Source organism: Triturus cristatus, chromosome 4_1 (assembly GCF_964204655.1).
Source record: "Triturus cristatus chromosome 4_1, aTriCri1.1, whole genome shotgun sequence".
NCBI lineage: Eukaryota > Metazoa > Chordata > Amphibia > Caudata > Salamandridae > Triturus > Triturus cristatus.
In genome coordinates, this window is record NC_140585.1 from 896,558,227 (window position 1) to 896,585,401 (window position 27,175).

The following is a 27,175-nucleotide window of genomic DNA, read 5'->3' on the forward strand; positions in this document are numbered from 1 at the left end:
CCAGCTTGCCTTATTGGACACCCGAAACCGGATTCGGTCGTGACCCAGGCGGCCCAGAAGAATTCTCGTAATCCTTCCTCTCCTCTGTCAGCCCCACCAGACAAGGAGGGCAGAAAGTTGGACACAATTGGCAAAAGGTTTTCGACCACTTCGGCAATGACCATCAAGGTGGCCAACTCCATAGCCCTGTTAGGGCGTTATAACCGCCAACTTTGGGAGGATATAGCCCCATATTTAGCGGAGCTGCCAAGCGCAGTTCAGGAGGAGGTCAAGGCACTACTTTCTGAGGGCCAAACCTCGGCGGCCGAGATCATTGATTGTGCCATAGATGTGGCCATGACAGGTTTTCGTCAACTGGCTGGGGCTGCAGTCCTGCGCCGTCAGGGATGGCTGAAGGCAACATCGTTCAGGCAGGAAGTGCAGACGAAGGTGCTGGACATGCCCTTCGACGGACAACATCTTTTCGGAGATAAAATTGACTAGGCGCTCCAAGCTATCAAGAAGGACACTGATACGGCTAGAGCGCTGGGAACCTTGTAGGCAAGGAATCGGTCCTTTCGGGGCAACAAATCTAGAGGCCAGTCCTCCTACAGAGGATCCTACCAGAATAGGTCCTCGTATTCCTTCCAGAATAAGACCCAGTACCAGCAGAAGCAGCAACAAGGTCGGCAGTCTTCTTATGGAAGATCTAACTTCAGGGGTAAGAACCAGAAGAGGGGCACCGGCGGACGCCAGTGACCAGTTACTCCAGCCAGTCCAGCTACTATCTCCCTCATCAAAGATTGGAGGAAAATTGACCCATTTCCTGGAAAATTGGCGCCTATTACCACGGATCGATGGGTACTCCAACTACTAAGATCCGGCCATTCCCTAGAATTTACCACCATCCCACCTGCAACCCCTCCCCGCAGGTTCCCACACAAACATCTGCGACTGCTACTCCGAGAAATATCGGAGATGTTGAAGAAAGGAGCGATCGAGCGGGTTCCATCGGCTCTTAGGGAGAAAGGATTCTATTCCCGCTTCTTTCTTATACGCAAGAAGGAAAAGAAGTGGAGGCCCATTCTAGATCTCAGGGCACTCAACTCTTTCCTGAAGAGTCAGTCGTTCAGGATGGTGACGCTCCAAGAAATACTAGGCATTCTAGAAAAAGGAGATTTCATGACATCCTTGGATCTTCAGGATGCCTACTATCACATCCCGATACTCAGGGGGCACAGAAAGTTTCTACGTTTCGAGGTGGCAGGACAGCACTACCAATTCAAGGTCCTGCCGTTTGGCCTCAAATCCGCTCCGCGGATTTTCACGAAGTGCCTTTCACCTGTGGCAGCTTTCCTGCGTCAAATGGGTCACCAAATTTCCCCTACCTCGACGACTGGCTGGTAAAGGCACCGACAGCTGCAGGCGCAACCAAATCCTCCAACGCCTGTACCAATCTTTTCCAACATCTAGGATTGACTCTCAATCTTCAGAAATCCTATATGTCCCCAACAAGAAGCATCACCTTCCTCGGGGCGACCCTGAATACGGAATGCGCGACGGCATTTCCTTCAGAAGAAAGAAAAAACAAGATAATATCTCTGGCCACGGCGGTGGCATCAAGGAAGTCCCTAAGGGTTCGCACCTTCAAATCACTCCTAGGAATGATGTCTTCTTGTATACTCCTCATCCCTCACTGCAGACTTCGGATGCGTCCATTGCAAGAAGCCCTCACGAACCAATGGACTCAGAGTACGGGTTCGTTCGAAGACATTGTGAGGATAACACCGCGAATATCCAAGAGCCTCGAATGGTGGAAGGATTACAGGAATCTGTTTATGGGACTGCCATTCCTGCTTCCAGCAGCGCCGCTGGTGATCACCACCGATGCATCTCTGGCGGGCTGGGGAGCTGTCCTTCAGGACCTCCGAGTAAGCGGCAAATGGTCAGATCAGGAGCAGCATCTCCATATCAATCTTCTGGAGTTGAGGGCTGTGTATCTAGCGCTACAAGCCTTTTTACCACACATCCAGAACTCCCAGGTGCTCGTCAGAACGGACAACACCACGACTATGCACTATCTCAACAAACAGGGAGGAACGCGTTCGCTCACTCTATCACGCGAATCGCAAAAGATCTGGAACTGGCTTGTTCTCCATGGGATCACTCTCAGAGCGGACTATGTCCCGGGCAAGGACAACACCATTGCAGACACCCTAAGCAGACAGAAATCCCTCTCCCACGAATGGGAGCTCGACGAGAATACGCTAACGCACATATTCTCAGAATGGGGAGTCCCAGGAATCGACCTGTTTGCCACCAAGGAGAACGCCAAATGCCCAAACTACGCAAGCTGGCATCCCCAACCAAGGTCACTCGGAAATGCCTTTTCCATAGGCTGGTTCAGCGTATTTGCGTACGCTTTTCCGCCGTTCCCGATGATTTCCAGGGTCCTCAGGAAGATGAAGGCGGAGCCTTGTACCCTGATCCTAATTGCCCCGTTCTGGCCGAGGCAGCACTGGTTCTCGGACCTTCATCGCCTCTCCATCAGGACACCGATTCGTCTGAAACAGCACCCGAACCTGCTGACAATGTCCAACGGGCAGGTGCAATTCCCGAACCTGCAATCGCTCAGGTTATCGGCCTGGCTCCTGAGCACAGAGTTCTGTCATTTAAACATCCCGCAGGACTGCAGGGACGTGCTGGCAAAAGCGAGGGCGGACAGTACCAACAAAACCTACTCTCTCAAATGGAAACGCTTCTGCGTATGGTGTTTAGAGAAAGGCCTGAGACCACTCCATATCACACCTGAACAGATATTGCCATATCTACTACACTTGGCACAGTCAGGTTTGGCGCATGCATCCATAAAGGTGCATCTGGCAGCCATTTCACGTTTTACCAGGACTTACAAAGGCCCGTCTCTCTGGTCCAGTAGGCTTATCAAACAGTTCCTCAAGGGACTATATAGGTCCTTTCCAAGACCTAGACGGGTCCCACCGACGTGGCACCTCAACTTGGTCCTTAACCAACTCATGAAGCACCCTTTTGAGCCCATTCATCGAGCTTCCATCAAGTACATCTCATGGAAAACGGCTCTGCTGCTCGCTCTAACATCTGCCAGGAGAGTCAGCGAGCTACAAGCTCTCTCCATTCAGGAACCCTTCATGCAGTTCAAACAGGACAGGGTGGTGCTGAGGACAAATCCCAAGTTCATACCGAAAGTGCCTTCAGACTTTCACCTCAACGAGCCGGTGGTTCTACGTTCCTTCTTTGCAAACCCTACCACGGCAGCAGAAAGGACGCTCCACTCTCTGGACCTCAAAAGGTGTCTTAAGTTTTACATAGACAAAACAAAGAGCTTCAGGAAGTCATCACAGCTATTTGTGGCCTACAGTAGGCCAAGGTTGGGTATGCCTCTAACAAAACAGAGCATCTCACGGTGGATCTCCTCAGCGATAGCATTCTGCCATGACGGTGCCGGACGTCCTTTAAGAGACAGGGTGGAAGCGCACTCCACCAGAGCGATGTCCACATCAGCAGCGCTGTTCGCTGGAGTGCCGATTTTGGACATCTGTAGAGCGGCGACGTGGAAGTCACCGCACATCTTCTCCAGACACTACTGCCTGGATGCCGAACTTACGAAGGATGCGGCAGTGGGCCAGGCGGTGCTTCGCCATCTATTCCAGTGAGGTGAGCCTTCCAACATCCCGCCATCCTGGTATGCACATCTTTTGCTGATATACTGTTTTGACGTATGCCAATGTTTCAAACTGATATGGTAATATGTGTATTATCTAAAATAACTATATGGCATGTTACATCAGAAATGTGCATAATGTATTGCTGACTACTCTGATTCAGGCATATGAATCTATGAAAGACACCCCTAATACTGGATAAGAAACGCGTTACTTACTTGTAACAGCAGTTATCCAGTATTGGTGTCTTTCATAGATTCACATGCAACCCTCCCGCCTCCCCTGGAAGGACTCGCGTCTCTCTCTAACTATAGTACGCCTACCTAGCTTGGTGCGTACGAAAATCTGAGGGACTGAGGCTCCTGTCAGGAAGGTTCTAGAGGGAGGCGACAGCTGATTGGCTGGCTCTAAGAGTTTGGTCCTTTTTACATAAGGACTAGGATAGGCTACTAAGGGGAGGCCCTTAGGCCTATTTTTCTCTATGTATGTCTATAGGACATTACTTTTTTATGTACCGGAGGCTCCCGTCTCGACGACTGGGAATGATTCAGGCATGTGAATCTATGAAAGACACCAATACTGGATAACTGCTGTTACAGGTAAGTAACGCGTTTCTTCACTCTGGGCCTGTGTGGGAAGCACATCTCTTGCATGTGTGGCCCTAGTGGTTCGCTTACAGTGTCTTCTGTAATAGTGCATAACAGTGTGATGGAGAAGAGATGAATGAGGCAGACATTTAGGTAATATTAGCTGGTATATATTACACTGGGTTGATTTTTATGTGAGCTGTTGAAGTCCCTAGTGAATTTGTTTTAAGGTGTCCTCTTTAAATATGTTGAGGAAAGAGGGAGGTACCTGCAAGGCTGGACTATCTGAAAGTCTTCTAAGTTGCTAGCCACATGTGGCAGTTCTCCTTATGTATTTGGTGTCTGTCCCTCTTGTCATTGAGGTTTTGAACCCTTGAGTGGTTGATTTGATGAGTTAATTATTGACACTTCACAGAAATGTCTTAGTGTTCTGTAGTAAACTACTTCTCAGCTTTTCCCCACTGTACTGCTCTATTGGAATGTATCATGACATCATAGAATGCCAGAGTTCCTATCTGTGTTGCGTGTCAGTTGATCATCTCAGGCTGAGCTGTGAGGAGCCTGCTCCTGGTGGGGTTGCATCTGTACCTTCTACCGCTCACCTATCCTAGAACCTAGTTACAATAAAGAATTACCTAACTCTGCATCTTCCTTTTACCACATTTTGGCGACTATCTTAAGAACCAACGCGTGGAGTAAGTAGTCAAGACAACTAAGGAACTACAGGACAAGGACTAAGAGGATTAAGGACTTTCTAAACGTTAATTGAAACGCCGAGAAACGCCCTGGACAGCCCCACCACTGTCCTGTATCATCTGGTCAGCCTGCATCCTGGATGTTAGTTATTTCATCACTAAAGACTCTGCCGTCATCTAGAAGACATCTACAGAGAACCAGTCTCTCCAGCAAAGCTGAACAAGTCTCCCCTGCAACACTTCTGTAGTGGGCTGGTCCCACATGTTCAGGAGTCACAAGTAGACACTGTAGACGTGGCCAGGTAGAAGTAGATGATGTTAAGTTCTTAGGAAGAAGTTACAACAAGCCCCACCAGGAGCAGCCCCCTAGCTGCTCAGCCAATCTTCCAACTGACTACACTCATATACCAGGCACACAAGCATTGCGCTCACATTCTAACCGGAACACTCAGGCTGGCTGAGCAGCTAGGTACAGGATGAAAGGGAACATATTAGCAAGAACTGAGGATATTACATCTTCCTACAGGCGCTACAAGTTTCCTATCTTGCTGTGTTTACCGATTCTGGCACACACTCAGACAGACGCTGCATTTTGGTCTGCATGTGGAGTTTTGCGTCTGCTTGAGGGTAACCGGCAGCGTTGGAGAGGACTCAACAGTGTCCAGAGAAGCTGCACTGTTAGTAAGCTCATGCGCATTTTTTTGTCAAGATTCAGTGACTGCATATACTTTGCTAGCTGTCGCAGCAACTTGTTGTGTTACGGGTTGTTTCTCTTGTGAGCCGACGCGCATGTTTGGTGAGGCAGCGACTGGGCTGCTTTGTACCGGTGTGTGGGGGCACTTTATTCCGCTGTTTTGGATGTTCAAGATGTTGCCTCTTCTCCATGGCAGTTTAACCGCTGCCTTTCTAACAACCCATGAGCTCCCACCGCGCGCATGCACTCGAGACGCGCTGCCTTACCGGTCTCGTAATGTCTTCATCATATCTTCTGTGATGTTGTCGACTCTACGCTTCTTAGAGCGGTGCTGTGATGCTATGCAGCTTGGACGCGCTGAGAGCCATCCGGCACGTCGTCAACGTGCGTGCCGCCATCTTGTGACTGGTATTGTACGCTGGTTTTCCTTAGTCTCTAGCCTTCTACACATCTTGCCAACTGCGTTTTGTTCAAGTTCATCCAAGTCGTCAGAGAAATTTGCGGTCTTCTTTCTGCCTGCAATCTCGTTTTGTTGTGCTGATTGCGCTCGAAGTAGCACTTACTTCACGAACCACGGCAACTGGATGTTATGTCTTTGGAAGGTCACTGAACATTAACCATGAGGGAGTCACTGCGCTACACCGTTTTTGATGCGAACAACCATCGATCTTCGACAGAGGACTTCGGGTGAGAGATCGCTGTTATGTTGTGTAAGTAACTTTGTCTTTGGCCCGCTTGGTGTCTTCGTGTTCCATAGAACATGGAACGCGAAGCCGTGAGCAGCTCTTGGATCATAGAGATCAGCCGACGGCCTGCTGACCGGTTGTGCTGCTGTACCTGCCTGTTTATCTTTGGTAATAAAGATACCTCCAACTTGAATCGTCTATGGACTCTAACTTAACAATTGGCGACGAGGATGGGATATCAACGAATTTTGAAATATCTGGATGGAAAGAAAATTGCAGGCAGAGTTGACGCGACGCATTGGGAAGAGTTCATTCTAATCTGCTACGTGTTCAAACTCATGCCGCCGAGGAGCAAAAACCTGGTGGCCTGGCATGGACTCGCTCACCAGCGGTTAAGACTTTCTCTTTTATTTTATTACTTGTTGTCATAATGCATGTCATACATTAGTGTGTGGGTTTACGGTCATGTTTTTGATTTTAGGGTCCATGACAGTTGTAAGGCGCCCCTTTTTCGGTTTACTAGTGCAGTATGTACCCGTTTATGGGGAGGTTATGGGGGTGTTGTACCCAGCTATGGGGAGGTTGTGAGAACAGTCTGTAACTTCCTTTTACCACATGTTCCCATCTTTGGGGTTTCATGGAGATTTGGATTATGCTTTGCCCAAAGCGAAGTAGATGTTTTTTTCAGACTTTTCAAATTCCTTCCTTCCTTTTCTGTTAGATTATTATTAGTCAGCTCGTTTTATAAAAGATCAGGTTTGTTATTCAGCTTTGACAGCTAAACTGTGTTCCCCATCCTCGGTGTGTAATTAATGGGATCTGTAGTCACTGCTCCAGCTGCAAAATTGGATGTGAAATGTGGTGGAAACCTGGCAAATCCCATTTAGACATACATGATCTTAAATTTGCAGACACGGGCAGGGTTCTTCCCCCTCTTATCTCGCCCTGGCTCCATTCACAGGAACACCTTTAGTGAATAGAGTCTGATCGAAGATGCCCACAGTGTTATTTTCAACAAATTATTAACAACCCATCTTTTGCTTTGTAAAAATGTACCATATTGTAGAAAAGGCTGCCATATATATATGGTAGCAAATTCAGGGCAGTTTCAAGGCATGCAGAGTTTAAAAGTGCAGCTGCCTTGGTGACTGGATCGGCACTACATAGCTTAGATGGTGAGCGCCTTAGTCCTCCTTGTTGAATGTCCTTAGATGCTGCCAATGCTCGCTGTGGTGGGCTCGCTGTTTGTCTTTCAGAAGGGTAAATTCTCCGTTATCCAGTCCAGGGAGACATGGCACTGGATGCGATCCTTGCATTTCAAAGTAATCATTGAAGGTGGTTTTGATGAGTTATTGTTACCAGGGCAACTTGCAATAAAACGTGTATCCTCTTTTATGACATTAATTGCGCTACATCATAATGAGTTTGTGCCATTGACAGGGCCATTATAGAGTCACAGTGGTTACCCAACCGGAAGATGAGAGCAGAAATGGATGGCAGTGAAAGTTCACGAATGTTTAAGGAACGGCAGGAGGGAGGGGCCAGCGGAAAGAGACCTGCCTGAGATAAATGAGCTATTAAAATGCCATTAGGCTTGCTGTTCGCTGTATCTATTCAATCAACATTGCAAGGTGATCTGGATAGGGCCCTGGCCTGGTGGGCCAACAGGGCTGCTGTGTGATTGAGCATCCTGCCTGCAGTGCGTTTGTCCTGAGGTTCCTGCTAATGGCATATCCGCTGTACCGCCATTGGGATAATAATGCAATGTCTAATAGTTCATTGCTGGCTTAAACGCTACGTTGGATATATGATTTGGAAGAGACCTTGGGCTGGAAAACTGCAGTTTTGAAACAGAGTGTTATGTTTTTAACCCATATAGTTGTAAAATGAGGAGGCTTGGAGACAGCAGTAAGTTTTCCAGTTTTATTCCAGCTCGTACACCCAGAAGTGTGCAGTGCCTGCGAGGCACTCCATGCAACTGAATAACGTTCCACTCCCGATCGTGGAATCACAGTTAAAATATCAGAGTATCTTCGCGCTACATAGGATACTCCAAACTACAACTCTTCCCTTTTTTTGTTTAATCAAAAATAAGTTGTGGCCTACCATCTTAAAACCACTAATAAAGAAACATAAAAACACTATACAACTCTAAGACATTAAACCAAACCAGCTACACAATGAGAATATCCGGCTATAATATATACTCCATCTGTTCCAAAAACATCACATAGCCTTACAATCTGCATTTCATTAAAAAAAACATGGCCTAGTCATCAAATCTGTGTGGCACCTTTCTTTGACGACATCTACTCCGCTTTCACCATGAGGCCAATGGCATCCTGCTTGCCAGCCCCCACAGCATGTGTAGTGATGGAACCTGAAAAAGTCTCCTCTATAAACTAGGAGGAACCTTTTCATGTCCCCTGCAACCTGGAGCAACCACATTGTTCTTATTCCTCAAAGTTTTCTCAAGGAGACTGCCTGGGCATCAGACAGACACACCAGTGACCTCTTGTTCCACCACCCCTTGCTGCCAAGTAGCGCTGACCTGTTACTCACTTTTGTTACCTGAACAGGAGGCGTGTACTTAGACAAACCCTTCGGCACTCTGCTGGGATTTTTTTATTAGAACCCAATCATCAATTTGAAGATCCATATTCTTGAAACTTTTCTCAGCATCAAATCTTTTTCTCATGGCAGTATGTTTTTGAAACACGTGGGACCAAACCGAGGCATTTGAGTCCCACATCTTTAAACATATTTTTACCTTGCAACCACTCCGGGAATACATTTGTGTGCACCTGTCTTTCTCTCTAAAGAATAAAAGGAGGTACCCTGTGGTGCTATGTTGTAACATCATACCTCCGTGTCAACGAACTCTGACATTCTGCCCAGACGAAAGCGCCATCTGTATCCCTTCTTTCACTATTCTATTCGCCCTCTCAACTAAACTGTTCATGGACTGGCAATACAAGGCAACCTTGGCATGCTTCACATCAATAGCCAAAAATGTGCACATCTTGTGAGACAAAATGTGTGCCATTGTCTGGGACAATCACCGTGGGTGAGCCCTCAATTGCAAAAACCTACTTCATACATTTTATTGCATTGTCTGTACTGGAAGCATCACAAAACATGCGACAGTCCATTTGGAGTGATTATCAATTAACAAAAGCCCAGAAAAATCCATACCAACTTGATCTCCACTGTTTTTGTCCTGAAATGGAACAGGATGGAGGGCAGTATATCACTTTTGTAGACACAAGACACTCTGCACATGTATCAACCAAGAATTGAACTTGTGATTTAAAGACCACCAATAGTACAGCTTGAGAAGGTTGCATATTTTAGTGCCCCATAAGTGACCACGATGTGCAGCCCTTATTATATCCTTCCGTAGACTTTCTGTGAATTAATAAATCATTACTCATGATCATGTCCTTAACCACATTCAGAGACCAGCTGAAAAAAAACTCTTTAACTCCCCAGACAACTTTCTGACCTCCAGCCAACCTCCCTTCATAAACTCTCTGACCTGCTTAAGCTTAGCATCTTTCGCGTAAGCTTCTAACCATGATTGCTCAGTAACAGGAGCACGTTCCTTGACAGCATCCAAGGCAGCCACCATATATTGTGTCCTCAAAATTATCCACTTCATGCTCATTGATCAAAGCTATGCGTGAGCAGTCTGCCCTGCTTATTCATCTAGGTAAATGTTTGCAAGAGTTTCACTTCTGTATCAGTTTGGACATCAGCCGCACCAATCTTGCTGAGGTGTTCCCCAGACCACTTCCACTCAACATATGCATCAGAGGCTTGTGATCTGTAAAAACCTTTTTTTTTTTTTTTTTTTTTTAGCAAGAGTTTTATATAGCTGGGATGTGACCAAAAGGTACCGGGTATCAGAGCGCTTTACACAAGCACCAGTTGCGTTACATGAGGACCCATTCATTTTTTTGTTATGCACTGGGAGATCAAGTGATTTGACCAGAATCACAGGATGTTGCGTATCCTTGCCGAGACTCGAACCCGGTTCCCCAGATTTGAGGTCGACCGCCCTTGCCGTTAGGCCAACTCCTCTTCCCTAACTCTTGTCCTCAGATGTAGGTCCTGAACTTGATAGCCCCCACACAGGCAAGAGCCTCCCGCTTCATTGTGCTATGTTTTTCTGCTGGTCTCAACATCATGGAAGTGAAGGGTATTGGATCTCTTATCTACAACCCACTTCCCTAGGGTAACTCCCAACCCAGTTAGGCTTGCATCAACAGTAATAAAACAGTTACATTCATCCCGAAAATAATGTAACGAAGGAGCACCCACGATCAGATCTTTAACGCTGTCAGAAGTTTGAGTTAACATGACTAAGCAAACTTTTTAACAGGGCATGTGAGAGTCCCACAGTTTGTCCATAGCCATGCACAAAGCAAGCATAATACTCTGCTAAGCCCTAGAAGGACCGCAGAGTATCTGTCATTGGGAGGTGTATCTTCACGAATAGCCCTGATCAAGGAAAACTTGGGTCAAATGCCCTCTGGTGACACCATGTGGCCTAAATACTTAAGTTGTTGTGTGCCAAACTTGCATATTTCCTTCCTAATTGTCATACCTGCCTTGACTAGAACAGATAACACCTTACACTGAGTTAAGTTGTGAGCTTCCCAGTCATTAGCAAACACCAAAATAGTGTCCTGTTAGGCCTTTACCCCCGGGATGTCGTCCAAGAGATTGTCCATACGTTTTTGGAAGACACTGGCTGCGGAGGCCAGGCCAAAAGGTCATTTGAGATACTTGTAAACTTCAAGTACAGTTACAAAAGTGTTGAGTTTCTTTTGACTCAGCTGTAAGCAATATTTGGTGATATGCTGAATGCAGGTCTAAGACGGAGAATAATCTAGCCCCTCCGTCGCCCCCCCCCCCCCCTCCATCTTGGCAAGCCACTGGATCTTGGGGAGGGGGTGACAATCGGACAGGATATAATTATTCAATTAACGTAAAGCGGCACAAAGCCTAACCTCCCCAGATTTTTTCTCACCACCACAATGGGAGAAACTCATTCAAAAGAGTCACAGGTGCTATGAGCCCCTCACTGCACAAAGTTTTAAGGACAGATTTGAGTTAGTCTCTCGCACTCAGGGGAAGAGGTCGATCTTGTGAACCATTGGCTGAGCATCTGACTTGAGACGAATGTGGTGTTTTTTTGATGGTTCCATGTTTGTCAGAAAACACACTTGGAAATTGTGTTGAACACTCTCGACATCTGAAGTACGTGCAACATCAACACATTGCGTGAAGACCCTCTTCATGAGGAACTTCCTCTGAGTATCTTTTAGGCACACCGCCTAAAGCTATAGGGTTCTCTGATCCCGGTATCCGCTATAGGCCCATCTTTTCTTTGTCCTGCCACAAAATGTTTCGTCCCTTGACCGCTACATATATCTTGGTGAGAATGCACCTACCCAAACATTTCACCTGGACATGAAGTACCCCAACATATCTGTCAGACTTAACAAATGTCTTTGGATTCCCATCCATCAGTTCTAAGCTGACTTCGCTACTCCACTTGTCAAGAAACATGACTTCCGAAAGAATGGTAATTGGCAAACCTGCATCAGCCATAATCGGAATTTTAATATCTCCAATTAATGTGCCCCAAGGCCCCTTAACGTTCTTGGATTCAAAGATAGCGTTGCATTCAACATTCGGTAAAACATCATGAAGTTTCTCAGTACACATATCCGCAGGATCTGATAACTCAACACTGTTGACATGTGTATGTTTTTTTGCCCAATCTACAATCCACCTAGATGTGAGCATTTTTCTTACATAACATACACCTCTTGCCAGTGGCTGGACAGCTAGGTCTGTTACTGAGTTGCATCTTTGAGCCACACCAAAAACAAACAATGCTACCCTTTTTAAAGGGTTGTCTTCCAGGCCTACTTATATTTACAACACTAACAGAATCTGGCACCCCATCCCCAGTAACCTTTATAGCACTGAATGTGGGTTCATTATGAAGTGCCCTTGTAATCATAGAGCCCTCTATACTCTTGGCTATGTCAATTGGTTTCAACAGCGTTGTGGTTTTTTTTTTATAATTGATTATAATTGAGAAGTTGTTGAATGTTTTTTAGAAAAGCATGCAAACACAAACTGATCCCTGATATACATGTTCATGTGTGCTTCAAATTTGCATGTAGCTGCCAGAACCCACAAGGCTGAAATACATTTCTCAACACTCCTCTGCCTTCTCATAAAGTTTTACCTCTCCAGCATTATACTTGGTTCCTCTTCATATTGTTTACCCATATGGGTTAACTCCTCTTTGTTGGACTCCCAATACTCACCAGAGATGCCTTGTGATGGAGAAATATATGGAAGATGTTCAAACACCTGCTCTGCTGCAAGTTCAATGCAACTATACAAAATTGCCACCATTACGTCCAGGTGGAAAATTTATTGCATCAATGGTGATAAGTTTTTGAAAAAAAAGATCACCCATTGCAGCCACTTAATACTCCGTTTCCCTAGCTGATCCAGAAAGGGAGCAGGCTGTGCAAAATGCTGTGCTGTGGCAATACCACCACTGTAACCAAGCAAGAGAAAAGTGAGTACATAAAGGATATATTTGTGTTATGACGAAAACAAGATGTGCCAGTCACCGTGAACGCTGGCGATCAACTTTAATACCTGCCACTCCAACAGAAATCCTCTTTGTGTAGAGACGTTGAGCCTGAAGCGGAGCAGTCAATTGTGCACCAAAGCAAAATGGCTGCCAAGAGGTGACATCACAGCACACCTCCTACAATGGGCTTACAAGAATCTACCCAAACAAAGATGGTCGCCAGGATGTAGAAGACGTCGAAAGGCCTGACAACTGTGACAGATGGTCGCCAAGTCACTAACGCAATGGTAGGCCCTGGCAGGTGTGTGCGCAGTACCAGGTGGAGCTGATGAGCAGTGCAGGCGCAGTCCCCACTGCCTTTAGGCACCGAATTGTCCCCAAAATGTGAGGCAACTTACAGGGGCCGAAATTCCCCACCAGCTGGTAAGACAGAAATTGTTTCTACCAGGTGCTGCGAAGCCTTGGGTAGACGTCCAGTCAAAATGTGAAACCCTGAAAGAGGTTGGTGGGTGTACAGCGCAAGGTGTAGCTCGCTCCGCTCGTAGCCAAGGTGTAAAATGAGGAGCAGAGACAGCAGTAAGATTTCCAGTTTCATTCCAGCTTGTACACCCACAACCAGGAGCGTACAGTGCCTGCGAGGCAGTCCAAACAACTGAATAGCGTTGCCTGAAAACCTCACAGATATTGTTACACTCCCGATCGCGGAATCTCATTTAAAACAGAGTATCCTTGCCCTACATAGACACACGAGGATACTCCATGCTACAATCGTTGTTTGAGGATTAATCCGTCTCTAGTTTTTTGTTCTTGCATAAGCCTTGATGTTGCCTATTTTTTTACCCTCCCATTATGCAACCTACTTTCCAGCTCAATTTTTCTGTTTTTTAAAAATCCTACCTTGCACTTCCATATCGAGTCTTTTCTCTACATATAAATGATTATGTAGATAATTCAGGCATTGCTGTCTACTGTAAACTTAAGTGTATCTGGAATTAGGTTTCTGTCAATGACACAATTGAGAGCTAAATGCTATTCTGCTGTCATTTACCTTGAAGCATTAGATCGGCAAAATAACCAAATCTGTCTTGGTTTCCTCTGCGTTGCCAAAATACATGCTGTATTGGGGCTTTTATCACTTACAGAAGTGAGTAGAGCTGTTGTGCACATTGTTTGACTGTGAGCATATAAGGCCACCTGTGAGACTTGGTGAATTCAAGTAAATACATCTGTGCCTTGGTGGCGTTGTTTCATGGCCTGTATTAAAGTTTCCCATTGCCATCCGACCAGCAAATTCTGCAGCCAACGGCCTCCTTCAGTATACGTTTTAGAAACTCGGCCCATAGTGAGCATAGGTTAAATAAAGTTTAAAAAGATGTTCTGTGATACCCGACTGCAAACTTCACCAATAACTCCAGGTGTTAATTGTAGAATAAAGCCAGCCTGCCTCACGAAAGTCTCCAACTTGTCCGCTTCGGAGCCAGAAGACCAGAATTTTAAAAGCCAGCATACCCTCTTGTTTAAACTCTGATAGTGAGCAACTAACTTTCTCTTAGTACTACAGCCCATTACTTGCCTAAATTGGGAGTAACTAAACATGTTTTTGTTTGTATTTATACGATAGTATAAAGATCCTTTGTTCAGTTGCTGCTTGTTGCTTTGTTATGATTGTTAGACATCCGATTGATAGACTTAAGTCAAAATAGCCTTCCCCCTAATGCCGTCTCTTAACATATGGCCTTTTGTAAAAGCATGGCATATGTATTTTGCATCAGATTGCTCAAAGCCTGCAGGAATTATCTTGGGCAGTGCAGCTGAATGTGTCAGCGATGAGTTGCCCACTTGTAATATATCAGTTATTTCACTTTGGGCTGCCATTTTAGCCATCTCTCTCCAAAGTAGCACTTTTTGGGAAGCTGACTGAAGTTGGATGGTGAGTAAAATGAATGGCTTACCACACAAGATAAGTACCTGCTGATTGACCCCCCCCCCATCCTGACGGGACATTGGCATTTAAAGTTTCGAGTCTGTTCATTGCTGTTTTGTGACCTTGTGTGGTCAAAGAGTTTATTTTAACGTTCATAGGTATGTTGGTATTTTCAGTTTGCATATATGTATGGGACTGTTGAGTAAGGTTCTGACATTGAAGAATATGGATCTGCCACCATTTGAAAGCACCATATTGAATGTAGCAAAGGAACTTTGTATTCATATCAATAGGGACCTCTTGAGCGAGTTTCGCTTCAGATATGGAATAAGGAGACTCTGAAGACTGTTTCCTTGGACATTTACAGGAGACAACGGGCACCTGTAGCATGAAGCTAATAAGGCTCTGCTGGGTTATTTCCAAAATACTCTTCAGTCAGAAACATAAGCATTTCCCTTAAGGAATCTGGATTCAAAACTACAACTAAGAGCAGTCAAACAAATCTTCGTGATCATGAAGCGCATATGAGCTTTCACTCTAGGACCGTAGGAGCAGTCAGTAGATCGTCCTTCAGTTCTATCAAGTTGCAGAGATGCTCTGGCAGCCACAGTTGATCAGAAAACCATTCAAATGATCAAGCAAATGCTTGTGAGGGGTGAATCTTTCTAGTGAAAGTAGCCTACTGACACCGAGAGCAGCTTCTGCATTTGTTTGCCTTTTATTGAAATGAGGGCTTCCACTTATTCATAATTACAGTGAATACAAAATTAAGGCATCTGATTTTGCCTAACCCCAAAGAATTGGACTCTGATGTTGTAGGAACCTAGCTTACCCAGTGGGGAAATATTCTCCCACTGCCATGGAAACCCAGCTCCTAATCCGGCAATACACAGTTCTCTAATAAAGCATTGCCTGCTCCTTAGTAGCTCAGGACCAAGATGAAAGGCTGCATCAGAGAATCTGTTAAGAATTAGCAGTAGCAGTGCAACACTTCCATGAAGAAACCGCTCAGTGAAGCTCCCTGGGCCAATTTAGTAAAATCAAAAGTATTTTATGGTTAAGATGTGGCCAAAATGACACAAATTGGATCAGTCACTCAGTGTTTCAAGTACCAGTTGCATTCCATATGGCTTCCCCAGGGTGCATGGAACGTCATTTAAACTTCCTGTGCAGTACTCTGCTGCCAAGCTGCTTTGCTTCCCTTCTCCGGTTACACAACACAACTCCCAACTCCAGGCTGTCTCTTGCCTTCACTGAGGCTGGAGGGGCTGGATGAGATTCCGACGTTTGTGTAGGCAGGCACAGTTCACAGCTTCCAAACTAAAGAATTCCTGTGGGTGTCTCTCTGGTTTCTCTCCACAGCATTCATAGCCTCTGGGGTCTTAGTGAGCCTGTTACCCCCTCCTCGGCTACCAGTTAAGTCCTTGGGATTGGTTCCAAAGTGCTACTCTTCCTTTGAAGAACTCTGTCTGGCTACCAGTTCACAGTGAGTGTCAAGTTGGCTGTCAGTACAAGCACAGTCATGGGGCGGTTTGCGAGCCGACCTGCTATTGTTTACTTGGAGCAGTTAAGTAACGCTGTGAAGTATGTTGGCTCCGGGTGAGAAGGGGCCATGTAGATGAATAAGTAGGTCCTCGTGAATCTTCAAAGGCAGTAGGAACACTTTGTCCTTCCATTTATCACTGCCCAGTGGGCAGGCAGGAGCACACCGTGCAGGAGTAAGAAGTCTCTGTAAATATGATCTTCAGAATTATAACAACCACCAGGCACTGCCTCTGCGGTGCTGATACGCCCTTTAACTGCACCCTGTACATCCTCTGGTCAGGAGTGGCCAGAGGCTATATATTAAACGGGCGAAGACTGCACGTGGTCATTAGCTCACACCATCATCATATGTGCCTGCGTCTCATTGCTGCTATGGTGAAGCAAAGGCCAGGATTAGGGCCTAGGGCGAGGCCCTAGTATAATAATGGAGTTTGTCTCTTCTGCAAGCACAATAAAGAGTGGGTGTTTTTATTGGCCGTTTTAAAGGTACTCCATACCTTGTCCCTTGAGGGATGCGTTTAGTTTGTCAGGGCACAATGTAAGGGCGCAGTGAAGCTGGTCAGTGTAGGGGCAGGTGATGGACACAGCTGCAGCATTGATGCTGGTGGTTGTTGCTGCTCTTGGTGTGAGGTGCTGTACAGAACACTGGTGGCAGAGCAAACAGAGCCTGGAGTTTAATCCCCTTCCACTTTTAGTCTCTACCCAATTGCCTCTCTGAGGAAAGGCCGGCCATGGTGTTGCTGGCACACATGCAACGTTTGTGGTAGGTAGTGGAAAAGGCCTGTGGCATCAAGCGATGATTGGCTGAATGGGCTCTGGGGTGAATGGGCTGGAAGGAAGCGATCATGGTGGGAGGGAGAAAGCAATGACCGCGTAACTTGCTGGGCAGCTGCGGGTGACAGGAAGCTGGTTGGGAGTTGAAGAGAGCAGTGATGGGAGACGGTCCATGCAGGAGAGGGGAGGAGGAGGGGAGCGATGATCAGTGTTGCGTAGCAGAGCACGCGGCATGTGCAATGGTAGTGTCAGCGCACTCCTTTGAATTCATAATACGCAGCAGTAAGGGCTGGCAGAGTCTGGGAAGGCCGGTTTGCACATACTGCTTTCTTTGAAGTAATGATATTTGCTGGAAGTGGAGTATAAAACCGACTTTTCTGTTTGCGCCCTGGGATGAGTTAAAGGGCAAAATACCGTCACTCAAAGTATGATTAGCTAATGGCTGAAGTGGACCGTCTCATTGCCCTATGTTGTATGCTGCAGTTGGTGGAGCAAACATGTTAATGACAGAGCAACATACCAATGGGTGAAGAGGGCTGGTTGAAAGCCCCTATGAGTAAGTAAATTGCATTTAAAATGTTTACTAATAATAAAATAAAATGTCTTGGCTGATGCCAGACCTAATTATTGAGTTGGCTGCGTGTTCCTAGAGTGCTACTGTTGTAATATAGTTGGAATGTTTTCATAAAACATTTTAAAAAATACATGCATGCAGTTTAGGGTGCACCTGTAATCTTAATTAATTAAGGTCTACAAATGGCCCCGTGCGGTCAGTCCAGCTCTGGCCAGGCTGTGGGTAGGTGTAGGCCTTCTGCCCACTACGCCTTCACAACACTTGAGCACCCTCTTCTAAATGCACACCATTTGTCAGTCTGTCAGGAGAAAGGGTAATTATGAGCTTACGTAATGCTGCGTCTGCAGTGAATGGTGGAGAAGCAGGCGTGTTAGGAGACCCTCTTAATTAGATCAGTGGTTATCTTGGTGCAGCGTTAATGAGTCTTCCATTGCCCTTTAAAATCACGTTCCGGTCTCCTATCACCTAGGACTGGTGCAAGGCATTGAAAGTTACTTGACACTCGTCATATGCTGAGCAGATGGAGCTGTTGCACCTTTAACCCAATTAGCATTTTCTTTGTGTCCATATTTGTATGACTCTTTACCGGTGTTTCAAGCTCTCCGGCCTCTGCTTTGCTGTCCCATTAGCCAGCCCTTGACAATTCTATATCCGCCTCTCTCCTTGGTCTTGTGAGTTTTGTATGCCCCATCAGCCTCCCACGTTATACTTTTTGTTTCTGCTTCATTCATGTTGCTGAGGTATTAACGTGCATTGGTAGAAAACGTTTGTTTAAAAAGTTACGGTCTCAAACAATATTAATTCAAACTTAAAGTGAAATCAAGCCTCTGCTGAAATGTAAAAGTTAAGGCACCAGTGTTACCCAACTTCCCTCCAGTGGTGGCCGAGCAGAGCCTTCCAGTACTGTGAAGTGTGACACTTAAGTGCGGGTGCACATGTTCAGTCTGTGGTGAGAGGTGAAGGGATTTTCGTCTGGGTTTGTTACTCTTGAGAAGGATTGTTTATGTATGTGCATGTGGGCAATGGAATGTGTTATTGATTCAGGTGGGATCCGAGGAATTTGCAAATGTTTAAGTTTGGTTAGATCACCCTGGATTTCTATGACAAGGGGAACGCACATCATGAATGATTTATGGCGTGCAGGGTGGGATGATGGTTAATTTAAAAATAAATCGCTGTATATTTCAGCATTGTGACCATGTCCAAAGAGACAGTTTTTTTGGCCTGAAGAAAGCGCCTGAGGGTCAGTGTGGTTTAGATGCCAGGAATAATGATTTAAGAGAATGGAGTTAAGCACACTGTTGCTTAAAGGAGAGTCAAGTCATCTGAAGTGAGTTTTTCGCAAATGTGGACGTTGAAGAGTGGCCGCGAGGGCTCTGCATCCAGAAGTACATAACTAGCAGAGTGAACCTGTGTACTGATGGTGGCCATGATCCTCAGATGGAGGAGTCTGTTTCTTTTAATGTAACATGTAGCTGAGAGAGAGATGCTGAAGGCTTGTGGCCTGGATATTGACGAAGGTGGTATCGGAAAGTTGGCTGATCATTGATGGAAATCTTGGGTATATGTATCCGGACACATGTGGAGGCTGATCTGCATGTTTGATGCAGTAACCTTGCTTAACAATGGGAGAGAGCAGGTTTGGGGAGTACTCTCAAATATATCGCTAGAAGTAGAGCAGTCTACGTACAACTAGATGGTGATGTGTGAGCAATGAATAATGGGGGGATACCTGTTGGGGAAGTTGTAAATGAAACGGGTATGGTCAGGTTTTGGTGGGGATGTTAGAGGGGTTGGTTTGTTCCCAAATCTTTGTATATGAAACAGGCTTTGAGCAATCGTGAGCCTGTGTGTTTTGATGTCGATAGATGCCCTGCTGTCAAGGATCATCAGTTGCTTTCTTCCTGTGGGTGATTTGGTGTTGAGGCTGCAGGTAGCTGTGGTTAGCTGCTTGTGAGTGGTTGCTGTTAGGCCTGTTAGGTGCAGATTATCTGTTAAAGCCTGTTGATCCAGCGATCTGGGACTAAATAAATGTCATCACCTGTACCCAATTCAGTACCCTACAAGTCCCTTTCATGCTGGGTGAGTATAAACCAAACTTATCAAATTTTCATTACCATATCATCCTCTTATTATCCTTTGTAGTGATGCAATCTTTATTATGAAATCAGGGTTTTGCAAAATATTTGGATCTAGAAATAAACTATTGTATTCTCTTCATTTAGCCAGTCAATAACACTAAATAAAGACAAACTCATTTATTTATTTTTTATTTTGTTTTAGTCCTCATAAAACCTCCATAGAATAAGCATCCTCTCAGTCTTAACCAACCCAATTGCTGAAGTCTTGGGGTCTGATCTCAACTGATGTTTCTGAGGGGATCCAGCCAATGCTGCACATCGTGAGCTGACAAAGAGGTGTAATCATTGGACACTTTTGCCAGTATACCAGCTGCTCAAAGTCTAATAGTTTCCAGATTAGCCCAAGCTCTTTTATGAGTTAATAACGTTTATCTATAATAATGTGATTGCTCATCAAATACAATACAGCTTGAATCATAAATTAGCATACAAGGGAAACCATCAATGGAAATGACATAAGAACATCTGAAATAAAACGCGTGGAAAGGCGTAGAGACAAAAAAGACATAAGTCATTTGCAAAATAGTTATAAAAATTTAGAAATTCATACTAACCCTAGTTCAAGAAATTTGGAAACCTACTCTCTGGCGGTGAGGGTAAGCAAGGCTCTGCAAGAAGCGTTAAGGAGCAACGTTTTTAGAGTCTGGTTTCAGCAGAACATCAGCCAGCCCATAGAATTTAGGAAACACAGCTCTCTCCTCTCGCAAAGTAGGAAAATCACGCCAGCAGCCTAACCCCACCCCCGGGTACCAATATTATACTCTAAATCCCTTAGAAGACCAACCCACATTGTATCATAACACGAAATTTCACTTAATTCTATTGGTTGAAACAGGGGGTGTTAAATCACACCACTGTTGACTTGACAACTCTGCTAAATAATCCATTTTCAGTTTTATTCATTTTATCAATCCCAGCAATGGAAATACAATTTCAAACTTCCACAGTTTGTACGCTTCCTCCATCTCGGTCATGTATCAACTTTTGTGCCTCGATTGTTCTAATGCACCGTTCTCTAATGAAGTGTTCTAGCTCTTGTATTCATTTTGTTTCCTCCGCACAAATTTGGCAGGCACACAGGACTCATCAACGACGGACAGTTCAAACTTTCTTCCCTTGCACTTTTTGAATATCCCATTTTTATTTTCTTAAGAGGCTCACGGCCCTTTTCTGCAGAGCAGAAAATCATGCTTATACGGAAAACAAACACAAGTGTTATTAATCACTAATAATGCCATACCATTAACGCACCCTATATGCCGCATATTTTCTCGATTTATCTATGCGCATTTTAAAGGATTAATCTCTTGTAGGGGATTTCCGTGTGTAGTCCTAAGCACGTGCGGGGACCCCAGAGCACTTCATTAGATATTTCTTCTTAAGTTGTCATCTTTCGCCTTTCTTCGGGAAGACCTGTGTAGACACTTAAGAGATAGACCATATGTAGCCTAACTAACTGGTCTACACTGGCCATTACTTCATATTGAAGTGAAAAAAGGTAGCCAGTACTTTTAAAATGTTGCAATTTATGGAGTTTAGTACATATAGAAAACTCGCCTTCACAAAACCCCTCTTTTAGGTCTTGCCTGCGAACGCAGCGCAAAGCGCTGTCGCCAGCGAGATCTATTGTTGCTGACTTGCCTCGGAAGTGGGACAGGAGATGGGCACGCACAGGGCTTTTGGCGATTGTAGTCTGTGGACGCGCTTGTGAAGACGCGCTTGCAATGATGTGTACAGCCACGCGGCGTGCACATCTCCTGTCCCCCTTCTGTCCTCAGCTGCCTCATGCACTTTCACTTTCCATTCCCCCCCGTCTGGGAGATGTTGGCCAAGGAAGCATGTGCCCGCTGCCCAGCTCCAGGAATGGCACCCCGCATTTAATGGGCACTGCGCTCTCGACGCAGAGTCCAATCCCGCGGCTGTGGCAGGCGTCCCTGCGGGCACCTGGAGAGGGCACGATCCACAATCGCACTGCGGTGGCAGTTGAGAACACCTGACAGATGTCAATAAAAAGAGGTGCGCACGCAGGTCTTCGTAAATGTAGGAATATTCTATGCATTTTAGTCACTTTGTGCATATCCGCCTTCGACTGACAGGCGACCCCAGAGGCCAGTGAAGCCCTGACCTAACTGTGCCATACATTAATAAGGACTTGTTTGAGGGTCATTTGGACAATTGCAATTCAATTTCCTCCACCTTCACGGCATCCACGCTGCAAATATCCGGTCTTCAAATATCAAAAAAGATGCTAGTCTGTCAGCAGACTGTGGCGGCTGTGGGTTACAGGTTGCCACATTCTGAGGAGACGGTGTGACGTAACGGCGAGAGCTGCCGGCTTTAGAGCTGGGGAACTAGGTTCGAGTCTCGGCGTCTGCTCAACATCCTATGATTTTGGGCAAATCACTGAATGTCCTCATGCCTACCAAAAATGAATGTGTCTTTCTGTAATCTAACTGCTGCTCATGTAAAGCGCTCGGTCGAGCTCGCGTTCATTATATTATAAACACAACAAAAACAAAACAATTCTGTGCACGGGGCCGCCCCCTGGGTCCAAATCAGCCAGCCAACCAAGCTGCCATCATTCTAATCGTATTCATTTGTGTGTCTCGAGGTCAATGTGGGCAGAGTCACCTCAAGGCGCTCTGTGTTGAACATCCCCAGTCTACTGACCGCGATGGCCTTTGGAAAGAACATGGGCGCCCTTTGCAAGGCAGCTAAGTAAATAAAGACCCCCTCCATAACAAGCTCCCCCGAGCGGATCCGGTTTCTTCCTGGTTGCACTGGGCCAGCTCTGATGTAGATTCCACTCAGCAGAAGGATCCTACCTCGCGTCTATGAAGTTAGACAACAGAACCCCACTTAATCTTCCCTCGCCAACCAAAAATGTATGTGTCCTTGTGTAATAAACGGTGCCCATGTAAAGTGCTCCAATACCTGCTGGTCCAGTTCAAAATAAATAAAACTACAAGGCTCACCTCATGCGGCCCGTACACCACGGCCAGCGCCTTGGTATTGCCCTGCTCGATGTAGGTGGATCTGTCTGCCTGTGCTAAGACCCCCCCCCCCTGTGCGAGCCTGGATCTTGCGCAACTCGCGCGGCTTCCACTCGGTAGTCTTGGTCGGACAACAGCTCCGTTCCCGCCATGTAAGCGGCCGGCGAGGATGCACGGACAGACTACAAACCGTGCAGTAGCTTGGCCAAAGAGACCAAAGTACTACCTCTCCCGGCATGCCGCTTAGCATGACGCCACTAACGCCTGAGCCGGGCTCTGCGGGCCGTGACCCTTCTTTCTTCCCACTCCTGGAAGGCTCGACACATGTCTCGGATAGGCCTGGTTGTTTAGTTCTGCCATGTGATTTTAGTAGCTGTACTGTAGGTACTGAGTGCTCGTTTCTGAGCTTGTCTGCATGGAGGCTGTGAAGGAGAAAGGAGGTGAGCTCTGAGCTCTGCCATAAGAAGGATTGTCTAGTAAAACATGGCGCCGCTGAAGGCCACGCAAGTAATACAAGTAGCCACAGGGAAGGGGAGGGTTGTTCGTAAAATGGACACCGTTTGTTGCAAGTGCAGATTGCACTGGAATCTAGCAGCTTTGTTCTGAACACCCCCAACAATCATTTTTTTAGGAATGATTTTAGCATTTAACAAGAACTGCCTTGAAAGCGTTGCACGTCACTCAAAGCCCTTTTTGAAGCGGCCTGCGGAGGATAGCAGCTTCCCTTGTCATTGTTAGAACCATGTTGATTTATGGGGTTAACAGGTGGCTTCATGTCATCAGGTGCACAATATTCCAGTCCCGGCTTTCCACTTTAACGGCCAGTTGCATTCAGGGAGTTGTAGTCTCTCTTCTATAGCAGCGCAGGTCACGTTCAGTTAGGGTACTAGGTTTAGACAACAAACAATGTTTCTATCAGATCCTTAAGGATGTTAACAACAATATGCCTCTCACAAACTTAAATTTAAAACATTGCCTCAAAACCAATACGACCTTTGTGCATCACAGCACATTGGCAGGGGCACTTACTTGTATCTTTAGACACTGGTGTAAGAAACACCCAAGATGGAAAACTATTATCTGTATGCTTTCAGAAACACCCCAAAAGTCTTGTAACTTGTGCACATGACCAGCAAACACACATCACAACAAGCATTTGCAATGTAATAGGTCTCGCATTTACGAGAGTTTAAGATACCAGCATTGCAAATAACAATGCCTTTTATTGGTTTTAAAAACCAAAACATAAATAAAAGACATTGTAATTTACAATGCGAATAGCTCAAACTCGCGTAAATGCGAGACCTATTGCATTGCAAATGCTTGTTCTTGATAGAATTGAAAAGGTTGGACAGAGAAGCCCCCCATAGGCTGCCATTATATGTCTAAAAATGGATACCGTGCCTTTATAAGTCTCCAGAGACCACCAGTATCCTGTCATGCACAGCTAGTGGCAGTACTTCAGTTCTTTTTTTCCGGCTCCTGTTAACAGGACCCTGGAGCATTGAGCTCTACCTCATTTGGTGTTTTTCATCAAAAATCTCTTCAAAATGTACATTTTTACAACTTCACCTGACGTTTTTGGTCTTTCTCTACCTATTGCTGTCTTTTTCTGACAGATTTGCCAGTTTGTTAGTCAAAATGCCTTCCCTTTTTGACAAGTGTCCTGTCTGTGGAAGAAAAAAGGCCAAATCTGACTCACACAGAGTGTATTCTGTGTTTACCAGTTTCCCATGTTCCTGAGACATGCTCCATCTGTAAATGTTCTCCAAGTGTACCCTGCGTGACTGGGAGAAGATTTGACTTCAAGGGGCAGAGGAGCGAAGACAACAGCAAGCAACATCCACCGGTGGGACCTCTGGGCAAGGAGAGGGTCAGTCATCTACCAAAACCCTTTCTTCAGCTTCTAGGGGGCTGCCCAGGTGAAGAAGAGTGGAAAAACACCGGTCCCGGTCGACGTCGAGGGCAGGTATGGCGACGATATGTTAACCGTGGACTCAGGGCTCTGGGTTGAAACGGCGTCGACTCTCCACGTCGAGAGGAAAAGCAGCAAGACCTTTTCGTTCTCCCTCACTTCAGAGATAGACGTCTCACCGGTCAACGTAGACACATCAGCGCCGATTCGCGTCGACCAGCCACAGACGATCGGCATCAACACAACATCGCCGTCGAGGAGTCACCGACGGTCGCCGTCGAGGAGTCACCGATCGCAGACACGATGAACCATGAGTCTGTCGACGTCAAGGGGGAGTTCAAAGTCAAGACGACGTCGAAGATCGCCATCGACCAGTAGGTCGAGGGGGAGATCTTATAATGAATCTTTGGCTCCTTCCTCTCTTCAGGCAGCTCGAAAAAGGAGGAGGTTGATTTAATCCTCGGATTCTGAGTACCCGCATACATATTCACCCACGAGGACTCCACCTCACTCTGATCCTCCTGGACCAGCGGAACATCCTCCTCCTCCTTCTCTTCCTCTGCCGCTGCCTCCGCCGCCTCCTCTGGGGCCTACTGCTTCTTGGCTCACGACCCCTGCTGTGCCTAGAAGACGGAGGTCTAGGTCTCGTGCGAGAGATCGATCCTGCAGCCACCGAAGTTCGTCCACGCGCCGACATTGTTATGAGAGATATCGCTCCCGGCACACCAGAGACACATCCTCCACAAGTACTGGGAGATATTCGTCCACACTTTCAGACTCTCCTCCTCAAAGGGTATCTCCTATTGACGACATTACCACCTTTCAAGAGGTTCTACTGCGAGAGGCGTCCAAACTAAATATTCCATTGTCCACCCCTGTGCCATCAACTTCAGTTATCTTCGAAACTCTCCAGCAGAGACCAGCTTCTCGCCCCTTGCCCCCTCTGGTGCCAGGCTTATTTGAACCGGCGATGGAATTACTCTTAGCACCTTCTTCCATCAAATTCGCTCCTTCCCAGTTACATAAAAATACCGCCCGCCTGAGCAAGGTCCCACATTCCTCCGGACGGATCCCACACCAGACTCTGTCATTGTTGTGGCAGCTAAGAAGCAACATGCTACAGCTCCAACATCAACAGTACCATCTGATAAGGAAAGCCGTAAAGTAGACTTGGTGGGCAGGAAGGTATGTAACACGGCAGCCACTACAATGAAGGCTGCTAGTGCTACAGCCCTCCTGGGCAGGTACGACTGTTCCCTTTTGGAATCCCTTCAGCAGTTCGCAGACCTCCTGCCAAGGGACCAGAGGGAGGACTTTACAGAGATCTTCAATGAAGGACTTCTGTTGTCCAACCAAATAAGTGCAGCGACGGACACATCACTCCTTTCAGCACATGGCTATTGTCACAGAGTGGCTCTCCAGAAACATTCCTGGCTTCGCCTTACCTTGCTTAAGCCCGAGGCTCAACAGCGGGTCATGAACTTACCCTTTTCTGGCACTACCCTCTTTGGCTCTCATGCGGATGAGGAGATGGCTCGCATGAAGGCGGAAATGGAGACCTTGAAGGCAGTAGGTCTTGAAAAACCGAAGGAACAGCACAAAACCTTCCGCCCTTTCCAACGGCGTTACTCTTCCCAGAGTTTCCAGAGATACCAGGGCTGTCAGTCGAATCAGCAACAATCATATCAGCGGTCGTTCCAACCGTTTCAGAGACTTCAACCTAGAGGACGGGAGGCCAGCAACCTGCACAAGGGAGTTAAGCTCCTGTTGGTTCTAAGCCCTGAAGCCTTTCTTCCCCCTCTTCTGTTACCCACTCCGGTGGGGGGAAGCATTCACATTTTCCTGGCAGAGTGGCAAAAAATAACTCAGGACAATTGGGTGCTGAATATTGTTCGCAATGGATACTTGCTACGTTTCACCAGCCCTCCTCCATTGGTCCCTCCAACACACTCACGGTACCAACTACGTCAGTTACAATTGGAGGCCAACATTCTTTTACAAAAAAGGGCAATAGAACCCGTTCCTCTTGTACAGCGGGGAACAGGACTGTATTCCAGGTTCTTTCTGGTCCAAAAGAAAGACCAGAACGAGTTCAGACCAATTCTCGATTTACGGCACGCAAACAAGTGGGTACGGAGAGAAAAAGTTTGAATGTTAGCATTGCATCAAATCTACCCTCCAATTCATTAGGGGGATTGGTTATGCGCAATAGATCTGCAAGACACATACTTCCACGTCCCATTAGTAAAGAAGCATCGCAAGTTCCTGAGGTTCACAGTGGGGAACAACCACTATTAATACTGTGTGCTTACATTCAGCCTGAAATCAGCTCCCAGGAC

At 46.2% G+C, this 27,175-nt stretch overlaps 1 protein-coding gene across 2 annotated transcripts in view; it reads left to right on the forward strand.

The window, feature by feature from the left end:
* Positions 1-27,175, forward strand: part of SND1 (staphylococcal nuclease and tudor domain containing 1) — a 2,043,911-nt gene that overhangs the window by 707,979 nt on the left and 1,308,757 nt on the right. The window lies entirely within an intron of this gene.